This window comes from Carettochelys insculpta, chromosome 7, assembly GCF_033958435.1.
Source record: "Carettochelys insculpta isolate YL-2023 chromosome 7, ASM3395843v1, whole genome shotgun sequence".
In the NCBI taxonomy this organism is placed as follows: Eukaryota; Metazoa; Chordata; order Testudines; family Carettochelyidae; genus Carettochelys; species Carettochelys insculpta.
The window spans coordinates 2,197,068-2,206,165 of record NC_134143.1 but is presented as its reverse complement, the minus strand read 5'-3'; the positions used below and the strand labels follow the sequence as shown (position 1 = coordinate 2,206,165).

Genomic DNA, 9,098 nt, shown 5'->3' with positions numbered 1-9,098 from the left:
CCAAGCTGCCAGTGTTGTGGGGAAACTGGACTCAAACTGCTGCCCTGGTGTTAAGAGGGGGAGGATACTGATGCCATGTCACAGCCTTGGAGAGGGTTTGTGATCTGCCCCAGACTGGCCCCGCAGACAGGCTCCGCTGTGTGACTCCCCTGCTGGGTCCCAAGGCCATAGTGGCGTTCGGCAACATGGATGTGATGGAGGTGAAGGGCTGTGACCTGTCCAAACAGGTCCTGGGGCTGAAATATGACCTGACCCCTAAGTCATATGGGACACCCCCAAAAACATGGCTCCAGTGGTGCAATGGGTTAGCGCACAGTACTTATAGAGCAGTACTGCAATAGACATGCTGAGGTTGTGAGTTCGAGCCTCACCTGGAGCATGGCTTTTCCAAAAAAAAGAGACTCACCTGGACGACTCTTAATCAGAAAACATGAGGACTGGAAGGGACCTCCAGAGGCCATCAGGACCAAATACTGTCGAGACCATCCCAGATAGAAATCTATCTAACCTATTCTCAAATATCTCCAGCGATGGAGATTCCACAACCTCACTTGGCAATTTATTCCCCTGTTTGACCACCCTGACAGTTAGGAACTTTTTCCTAATGTCCAACCTGAACCTCCCCTGCTGCAGTTTAAGTCCATTGCCTCCTGTTCTAGCCTCAGATGCCAAAAAGAACAAGGTTTCTCCCTCCTCCTTATGACACCCATTTAGATACCTGAAAACCGCGATCAAGTTCCCCCTCAGTCTTCTCTTTTCCAAACTAAACAAGCCCAATTCTTTCAACCTTTCTTCATTGGTCACATTCTCTCGACCTTTAATTATTCTTGTCACTCTTTTCTGGACCCTCTCTAATTTCTCCACATCTTTCTTGAAGTGCGGTGCCCAGAACTGGACACAATACTCCAGCTGAGGCCTAACCAGCACAGAATAGAGTGGAAGAATAACTTCTCGTGTCTTTTTCACAACATACCTGTTAATGTATCCCAGAATCATGTTTGCTTTTTTTGGAACAGCATCAAACTCTTGACTCATGTTTAGCTTGTGGTCCACGATAATCCCTAGATCCCTTTCTGCTGTAGTCATTCTGAGACAGTCTCTCCCCATTCTAAATGCGTGAAACTGATTGTTCCTTTCCAAGTGGAGCACTTTGCATTTGTCCTTATTAAACGTCCTCCTGTTTACCTCAGACCATTTCACCAATTTATCCAGATCATTTTGAATTATGACCCTGTCCCCCAAAGCAGTTGCAACCCCTCCCAGCTTGGTATCATCTGCAAACTTAATAAGTGTACTTTCTATGCCAATATCTAAATTGTTGATGAAGATGTTGAACAAAACCAGTCCAAAAACAGACCCCTGCAGAACCCCACTTGTTATACTTTTCCAGAAGGCTTGAGAACCATTAAGAACTACTCTCTGAGTACGGTTATCTGGCCAGTTATGCACCCACCTTATAGTAGTCTCATCTAAATTGTATTTGCCTGTTTTTTTAATAAGAATATCATGCGAGACCATATCAAAAGCTTTACTAAAGTCTAAGTATACCACACCTACCACTTCTCCCGATCCACAAGGCTTGTTATCTTATCAAAGAAAGCAATCAGATTGGTTTGACATGATTTGTTCTTGACAAATCCATGCTGGCTGTTCCCTATCACCTTACCACCTTCCAAGTGTTTGCAGATGATTTCTTTAATTATCTGCTCCATTATTTTTCCTGGCACAGAAGGTGAGCTGACTGGCCTGTAGTTTTCTGGGTTATTCTTATTCCCCTTTTTATAGATCGGCACTATATTTGCCCTTTCCCAGTCTTCTGGAATCTCTCCTGTCTCCCATGATTTTCCAAAGATGATAGCTAAAGGTCAGATACCTTCTCTATCAGCTCCTTGAGTGTTCTGGGATGCATTTCATCAGGCCCTTGTGACTTGCAGACATCTAATTTTCTAAGTGATTTTTAATTTTTTCTTTTTTCATTTCAACTTCTAACCCGACCCCTTTCCCACTTGCGTTCACTATGTTGGGCCTTCCTTCAGCTGATTTCTCAGTGAAGAGCAAACCAAAGAAGTCATTAAGCATCTCTGCCATTTCCAAGTTCCCTGTTACTGTTTCTTCCTCCTTGCTGAGCAATGGCCCTACCCTGTCCCTAGTCTTCCTCTTGTTTCTAAAATATTTATAAAAAGCCTTATTGTTTCCCTTTATTCCTTTAGCTCATTTTAGCTCATTTTGTGCCTTAGCCTTTCTTGCTTCTGCATTCTTGTGTCATTTGTCTGTATTCATCCTTGGTAATTTCTCCTTGTTTCCATTTTTTATATGATTCTTTTTTTGTTTTGAGATCATGCAAGATCTCCTGGTTAAGCCAAGCTGGTCTTTTGCCATATTTTCTCTCTTTCCTGTGCAGCGGGATAGCTTGCTTTTGGGCCCTCAAAAATATCCCTACGAAAAACTGCCAACTCTCCTCAGCTGTTTTTCCTCTCAGTTTTGAATCCCATGGGACCTGACCTACCAGCTCTCTGAGTTTTCCTGAATCTGCCCTCCTGAAATCCATTATCTCTATTGTGCTGTTTTCTCCTCTTTCTTTCCTTAGAGTTGTGAACTCTATGATTTCATGATCACTTTCAGCCAAGCTGCCTTCCACTTTCAAGTTTTCGACCGATTCCTCCCTATTTGGGAAAATCAAATCTAGAACAGCTTCCCCCACTGAAAGGACTTATCGGGGATTTGAACGCAAGATCACAGCCACGGGGAAAGAAAAATCACACCCCTAGACCCACAAGCTCACTTTCAAGGGTCATCATATACACTCACAGCTTTCCACATTTACGGAGACGAACTCCCACTGCAGGTACTGACAGCTCTGTGGGAAAGTTTACAATGGATTTCAACTACATGTGTCTTCAACCCCATATTTATATTTTCATAAGCTGTGACATATTAATATAGTAGAAGCTCTATTATCTATCACTCACAGGGCAAGCTAGATAATCAAATGCACCAGATAGAAGACTTACCTACCCTAAATGCAAACCCAGCCACACCTGACAGATGAGCTGATGTCCTTCAGTAGATTTTCTCCTACTTCTTTATAATCACTGAAGAGACTCCAAGCAGACAGAAAAACACTGTCCCACACACAAAGGAAATCTGCCTACCTGAGTGATGGTAGCTCTGTGAGTGGGAGAAGCAAGGTTAGTGGAGAAGCTGTGGTGTGCAGCTGGGCAGAGAAAGTTTAATCAACCCCCATTTGAAAAAACTACTCTAGGCTGGGACAGAAAAAAGAGCCTGGGGAAGAAGAGTTTGTCCAACAGGGACCTGAAGATTAGTGATTCAAGCAAGAGTGAAATGTGGGTGTGGGCCAGTGGTAGAGTGTTTGATTTCAGATGAAGTGATCTTCTTTCTAATCCATGCTCCCCTTTTAAAAGGCAGCCACTTGTATGACAAGAGTTTTCTCACCTTAACCACCATACTCTGGATTTCTATAGTGTGGGGATCCTGAAAATGGAGATGAACCCTTAATATTTACCAGTGCCAATGCAGATAAACCTAGCAAACCCCTCCCTCTGTTGAAATCTGGCTACACAGGGAAACTTACAGTTGATACTGAAATGAGGAATTTTGGGTCTCATTTCTGTAAAGAGGTTCTCATTCAGAGTCTATCAAATATTTCACTTCCAGCAGGAAAGGTATCTGCACAATTTGTAGATATGTGTGGAGAGAGGACGTTAATTACTCTGGGAATTCACAGCCAAGGCTATTGTGTTCTCCCTCAGCTAGATATTTACACACAAGCACTACCAAGCTCCCCAGTCTCTGCACTTCTGTTAATTCTCTGCAGGCTGGTTATTGTAAAAGAAAAATTGACCCTTTTCATCCTTCTGGGGGCTTCAGAGAAATGTCACCTTACAGCCAGGTGGAGCCGGCAGCAAGACGGGCTGGGCTCAATGTCTCGGGGAGAAGAGTGGTAGAAATGGGGCAGGAAGGAGTTTCCTGAGAGGTGAAACAGCTGGAGGGTGTCATGGAGTGCCGGGTGCCAGCATGTCAAGAGTCACAGGTGCCCCAAGAAGTTCCATTTGGTAGGTCCTGGGGTGTAAACAGCAGGAGTCTGATCTCTGCAATCTGAGTTCAAATCTCAGTGGTCTCCTTGTTGGTTGTGTTGTTGCTGTAAATCTCTGTCTCCCCAAAGCTTGGGCTTCTTTGTCCACAGGTGCACCTGAGGAAGTGTTTTTTCCTCCTCCTGGATGAGTGAGGCCCACTGGAGCTAGACAGGTCTCTGGCTGGGCTGATTCACCAACATGGCTGCAATAGGTTGGGACCCTGGAACTTACCAGTCTGTGTAGAGATACATGAGCACTGAGGTTGTGTTTTTCACAGCTTCTCCTGATTGCCACACAAGTGGTGCCTGTACCTGGAGCTGCCAGGCTGTTCCTATTGCACACACGGCATTTAAAGGAAGGACCATCCAGAGCAGGCTGAGAAAGTCAGGGGACAGCAGGTGAGAGGGAGAGTTCCAGGCTGGAGCACAACTCACCTGTCCCCCTCTGGGCCCTTGGAGCAGGGGCTGCTAGTTCTGACACCTTCATGGGATGCCCTAATGCTACCGAGCACCCAAGGCCAGCACAAGAGGAGGGGAGGGCCAGGACTCCATGTGGCCAGAGGACTTCCCTAAAGATCACAGGGCCTGGCTGCTCCCCCCTGCAAAGCAGCATGTGCTCTGCAGCCAGCCTCAAAATGGGATAGAAAATCAGCCACTCCCCCAGAGGGGCCTCTTAACTGTGGGGCAGGAGATGAGTCCCACAGAGGCTTTTCCCCAGCTGCTGAGAAGCACAGGAGAACTCAGGGCTGCACAGGGTGGCACAGTTGAGTGGAGACCTGCCCCTCCGCCTGTGGCTGGATCTATTGCTGTCAGGGGCAGAGCACCATTCATTCCCCTGGGCAAGTACCTGCTCCTCTCCCAGCTGTGCACTGCCCAGCCCAGGAGCCTGGAGAGACCAGAGCCCCATCTCAAGCCTTGGAGAGGTGCCCTTCCCCCTCACTGGCTGCACCTGAGCCAGGGCTGCCCCCTCCTTGCCAGAGCACTGCACCCCTGGGTGCACGTGGGGCCCTGCTGAGGCCCTGGCAGCAGCACTGCAGGGGACTGAGGTGAGCAGAGCACTGTTGGGCTGACACTGGAGACAGGCTGGGCCCTGTCAGGCAAATGAGATCATCCCACCCCCACCCTTGGCAGCCAGAGCTCAGCTCAGCCTCACAGAGCTGGTCTGTGCTTTGCATGAGCCCAGCAGAGGAGCTGGGAGGCAGCATGCTCAGGGGAGGGGGTGTGTCAGAAGCAACATTACACCCTGAGGCTGGGGCTCAGCAAACCTGTGACTAGGAAGGTGCAGGGAGGAGGGGATCTGAACCCAGGCATGCAGAGCACAACGGATTATTAGTGCATCACCTTCCCCACTCAGCCACCTCCCCTGCTACCTCTATGGGCTTTTCACATCCACCAACGTCAGTCCTGCCAGGAACCTTTCTGCCACTGGCTGCTCAGCCGGGGACACAGGGTGGCAGGTTTGGCCCAACAGGGCTACACTCACTCCTGTCTCCTGCACTGCGGCTTCCTCGGGGGAGCAGGGCCCCAAACACAGCCGGGTGCAGTGCCCCAGCCAGAGACAGGGGCAAGGTGGGGGCAGCCCTGGCTCAGCTGCAGCCACTGACATGGGCAGCTGTCTCTGAGGGAAGGGCCTGTCCCGAGGCTGGCTCAGGGGCTCTGGTCTGTCCCAAGCTGCTGGGCCGGGCTGGGCAGTGCACAGCTGGGAAAGGGGCAGACACTGGCCTGTGGGGATGAATGTCACACTCCCCTCTCTGACACTGAGAGCAATAGATCAGTCTGGAGCACCAGCCACAGGGCCTGAGGCAGGCGTCCCTGTGGCCATCCCGCCCTGGAGCCCCCGGGGTCCCTGCTCAGGGGTGCCCAGAGAGAGGCTGTTGAAAGTGCCGTTTTCTCCTGCTGCGCTGGGAGCTGGGCACTTCCCCACCGGCACAACAGCACAGGCAGAACATGGCCCCTGCCTGCACTAAATGCCGTGTGGGGAGCTCCTGAGAAAGCGCCAGTGGGGAGCACCTGGGGCTGGGCACAGAGAGAGGAGACGAACCCCAGGGGTGGGAGAAAGTGCCTGGGGCGCAGAGACACACACAGGGCCTGGAGCCCAAAGCTCGGCCCCACTCGCTCCTCCTGCTCCCAGGGACTCGGCCAGAGCGGCAGCAGCAGCTTTTGGGGGTGTAATGGCCTGAACGCTCAGCAATCCCCCTTCCCCTGGCGGTGGGTCTGTGCACACCCGAGCCCTTCCTCCCCGGGGGGGAACAACTCGTCTGCAGTGTGGGGTGTCCCTCCCAGCTCCCTCACTGCCTGCAGCCCAGGGGTTAGTGATTGTCCCCTGGACTCCCCTCAGCCTGTCAGACCCACACACTGTCAGGACAGGCAGCCCTTGCTGGTGCCCTGCTCTGACTTCCTGCCCATGGCCAGTCCCAGGGCCTCACCAACGTGCAGTGCAGAGTGACGTGGGGGTGCACTAGGGGTCACTCGCACCCTCCAGCTTCCACTCCCACCGCAGTCACCATCAACGCTGCTGGAGGAGGAGGTGGGGCAGGGGCAGGAGAGGGGCAGAGCCGGAGGCGAGGGCAGGGCGTGGGGCAGAGGGGGAGCTGTTTCAACACTTCCCCAGTCTCCACTGAACCCACTTCACCCACAGCCTCTGTGCAGTGGAAGGAAAACCCTGATGCATGGACCTTGGGCACAGCCCGGACCGAAGCTCCCTCTTCCCCTGCTTCTGCTTAGAACAAAACCCCAGCTGTAGTGCCCTGCCCTGGGACCTGCACAGTCCGGACACTGGCAGGCTCCGCTCTGGGGCTGGGTCCTGCACCAGCTCTGTCCATGTGTCCCTGCTGGACGGGTACAGACAGGGGCTGTGGCCGGCCCTGGGCAGGGTTTGCAGCTCTTGTGTCTCCCCCAACACTCTCTGCTCCTTTGGAGCTGCTCCGTCAGCGCAGCATTTGCAAAATGGGCCTTCTCCTGGCCTGCTGCTCACACAGCTCCCCTGTCCTCGCAGCCTCCGCTGACTCCCACTTCTCACCTCCTCAAACACAGGCTGCAGCTCCGCACTCACCTGGCCCTTCATGAGCGACCGCCCTGCACAACTGCTACCCCATTCAGGTCCCACCTCCTGTCAGCCTCACCGCAGCCTCCATCGCCTCTTGGACCAGCCGCACACACGTTTCCTGCTCTCTCCCTTGCAGGCCCTCCCACCTGGGAGCAGCTTTCCAGAGAGATCCACAAAGCTCCCAGCCGCCTCCTTCAAACCCGTCTGCACCACGGTCCTCCAGCAAGCGGTACGGCAGAGAGGCTGCGGGTGCTGGGAGATCCCCGCCTGCACTGCTGGGCAGGGCTGTCTGCTTCTTCCCTTGCTCCCCGTCTGCCTGTCTGTTTGCAGCTGCAGTCACTCAGCTGGGCCTGGAAGCTGTCGGCTGCAGGGGCGGCTTTTCTGTCTGTGTCTGTACAGCCCCGAGCACAAGGAGCCCCAGGCTGGACTCCTGCACACGGCAGTGACACACACAGTGCCAGGGACGCGCGGATCGGATGCTCCATAAGGGCGCTGTGTGAATCGAGACAGGACTCTGAGTGACTCTCTGGCTCATCCCCTAAGGCTCCACTGCCCCATTTCTGGCTCCCCCAGCCCTGTCCTGTCTGTGGAGCTACCAGGGCCAGGCCTGTCACTATTTCCTGCCTGCGGGGAGCAGGAGGTGGCCGGAGGGGAGGAGTTGGGGCAGGGACAGGAAGAGGCAGAGAGCGGCAGGGCCTGGGGATGAGGTAGAGGAGGGTGGGGCAGAGACAGAGCAGAGCAGGACACCATTTCAGGGGCAGAGCGCAGTGGGGCATGAGGGGGGCACCGACTTGCCTGGAGCTTTGCTCCGAGCTCCCCCAAACAGCAGCAGCCAGTGCGTGTCTGGAGCAGCAACCGCATCACAGCCTCAGCATTTGCTCCCGGCACAGGCACCTTTGTGTGGCAAGCTCAGGCTGTGCTCAGAGCGCCTGCCTGCACTGCCAGGGTAGGAGTGTGGCGAACACAGGCCTCACTGTGAGCAGGATTGGAACCTGCCCAGGGAAACCCGATTGGGGGTCTAGTCCAACACCCTCATCGCGCAACCATCACAGCTGAAATGTGGCACCTGGTGTTAAGCCAGAGACACTGGAAACTAATCACAGGGCCCAGGCCTGACGTCCTCAGCACCACAGAATTCACCCAGCAGCCTGGCTCCCAGCACACGGGGGATCTGGGGCGCTCTGTGCTCAGCCATGTGCAATGGCACAGGAGAGCACCTTGAACATCTCCCCTCCCCCTGGAGGGAACGGGAACAGCTCTGCCCTGGAGGCTGGGTCTGGAAGAGGAGGTCAGGGCCATGGCTGAAGCACTTGGCTGGGATGCAGCACTCAGGACCCCTTCCCCAAATACACGTATCTACCCCCATCGGACACTGTGTTCTGCTTCAGCTGTCCGGCCGCCTCCAGCATGGGCTGAGCTCAGGGGCATGTGGGTGACCTGCCCTACAGCTGAGAGGGCATCGGACCCCTTCCACTAGTCGGCTCCCTCACTCAGTGCATCCCAGGGAGCTGAGCCCTTGTGCCCTGCAGTGAGGCAAGTCAGGGCAGGGCAGGGCTGGGTGCGGTGCTGTGTCTGTGGCTGGGTTCCCTATCAGCTGTGCCCTTGTGTGACTGCTCGGAGAGACTCGAGTGTTGCCCAGCTGATTAGCAGAGCGCTCACCACTGAGGCTTTTGCTTCCATTGGTGGTGCACATTGGTGCATAGTTCAGAGCATATACACTTTATTCCACACATGGGTGGAAGAGGTTGGAGGGAACATTGCCTGTGGGTACCCAGCCAGGCCAAGGCAGGACTGTTCGTTGTGTGCTCGGCCTCACTGGGAGTTTGGGGAAGGCCAGTTGGGGCTGCTGAGCTGGGTGTGCGGCTGGGTTTGCTGGGTTACATCACGGTGGTTTTCTTTTCTGCGGTGTTGTGGAAGCCATCTTAGATAGACGCCGTTTCTTGTTTCTTAGTTCTGCAC

The 9,098-nt window shown here is 53.6% G+C and overlaps 1 non-coding gene across 1 annotated transcript; it reads left to right on the top strand.

Annotated features, from left to right (window-relative positions):
- The first annotated feature begins 286 nt into the window (after nt 1-286).
- On the top strand, nt 287-379 carry TRNAI-UAU (transfer RNA isoleucine (anticodon UAU)). The gene is given in 2 exon segments: nt 287-324; nt 344-379. It is a non-coding gene; the product is annotated as a tRNA-Ile (tRNA).
- Nucleotides 380-9,098: the final 8,719 nt, after the last annotated feature.